This window comes from Orycteropus afer, unplaced genomic scaffold, assembly GCF_000298275.1.
Source record: "Orycteropus afer afer isolate SDZICR_OR568_19922 unplaced genomic scaffold, OryAfe1.0 scaffold01133, whole genome shotgun sequence".
Lineage (NCBI taxonomy): Eukaryota > Metazoa > Chordata > Mammalia > Tubulidentata > Orycteropodidae > Orycteropus > Orycteropus afer.
The window spans coordinates 165,112-167,133 of record NW_006922720.1 but is presented as its reverse complement, the minus strand read 5'-3'; positions in this window follow the sequence as shown (position 1 = coordinate 167,133).

The window sequence follows — 2,022 nt, the reverse complement described above, 5'->3', positions numbered from 1 at the left end:
CCCCTTCCAGCAGTCCAGGTCAGGAATGTCCTTCAGGTTACTGAATTATGCTGTTGCTTTAAATATTCAAAATGGTCAAGCCACTTGTAAACATTCATGAGGGCTATGCCCTTCTGACAGGCAAATGTCCACAGTGAACTTCCTCTTCCTTTCCCCCTTCCTCTTCACTGCTGCTTCACCTTTTATTCCCTACCCACCAGAGCAGTCCTCCCTGCAGTTCCTGGCTAGCAGGGCTAATTCTTAGGTTAATTCTTAGTTCTTACCACCACTCAGCAATCTGTAAGCTGTCTGTGCTATCAGGATTGCTGCCAGACTACAGCTCCGTCTGTCTCCTTTTTGGTATTTTCATGCAAATTCTTCTGCTAGTTGGGGTTTAGTCCACTTCTATATCCTTTCCTTCCAGGCTCAGGGGTCCAGGATTATCTTCTGTGTCTGTGTTAACTGGTTTCCCTTTTCTTTGTTGAAGAGTGTCTGTGCAGTTTTTCTGCCTATTCAGCCATTTTTCTGGAACTCTTGGGTTATATTTTTCTTATCCATTCTGCAACTCTCAATCTCTTGAGTGGTGCATTTAACCCATTGACATTCAGTGTAGTTATTGACAAGAATTAATTTATTTCTGTAATTTTGTTATGTGGTTTTTCATTGTGTTGATGATTTCTTTGTTCTATACAATTTTCTGTGGTGCGGTCATTTTATTTCTGAATCTTGTTATCACTTCCTTCCTTGTTATTGTTTTAGTATTTGCTAAATATTTGCATTTGTCCTCTTTTATTTTGTTGTGAAGGTTTATCATTTTTTGTGAGATTACCCTGTGATGTATAATTTTCTTCCCAAGGTTAGAACAGTCCATTCTGTCTTGCTTCCCTAATATTAAGAAGTTCTGTAACAGCATGATTTTATTCCCTCCAGTTTTTGGTTTGTAGTTGTTCTCATTTGACAATTGATGTCTCTGGTTCCTTGTTTACAGTCTTGCAGGCTTATTTACTGGGGATACTTCCATAACTGCTGTCTGGCTTATGTCTTATGTGTGTTTCTGGTTGGTCATTGTTTTCTATTGTTGGTTCTGTGTTCAGAGAACTCCCTGTACTATCTCTTGTAAGATTGGTGTGGTTGTAATAAATCCCCTAATCCCTTCTTATCTGAAAATGTCCTAATTTTACAATCGTATTTGAGGGAAAAGTTTACTGGGTGTGTAAATTTTTTTTCTTTCATGAATTTGTATATACCATCCTATTGTCTTCTTGCCTGGATGGTTTCTGTCAAGAAATCAGAGCTTAGTCTTATTGGATGTCCTTTGTAGGTCAACTTATTGTTTTTCTTGTGGTTCCTTTAGGCTTCTTTCTTTGTCTAAGATTTTGGTGAGTTTGATGATGATATGTCTTGGTGATTTTCTTTGGAAGTATATCCTGCTTGAAATTCATTGGACTTCTTAAATAAATAGATTCTCATCTTTCAGCATACTAGGGAAATACTCTTCCAACAAATCTTCAACAAGTTTCTCTGTGGTTTTCTTTTTCTCTTCTTATCGTAGAATTCTGATTACAGGTAGCTTATTCTTTTTGATGATATCCCACATAAACTTTAGGCTTTCTTCATTTTGTTTTGAACTTTTTTTCTGACAGACACATTTCCAAAGAAGTGCTGAGGTATTTGCCTTCAATCTCACTAATTCTCTCCTCCATTGATTCAATTCTACTTCTTTGCCTATTCAACAAATTATCTCTTTCTGAAAACATTGTATTAAACTTCTGGATTTCTGTCTGTAAATTTTTTATCATTTCTAATTTTCATTTATTTTGTCACTTTCTTCTTGTATAGTCTTTGAAATTGTTCTAGAGTTTTCTCTGTGCTTCCTCAATTTTGTCAGTGTTTTCCGCAATCTGTTTCTCAATCCATTGAAGATATCCAAATATAATTCTTTTGAATTCCTTATCAGTAAGTTCCAATGCTGCATATTCCTCAGGAATATGTTCTGGGTCTGTGTCCTGGTCCCATGTTTCTCCTGTTTTATCTTGCTTCTTT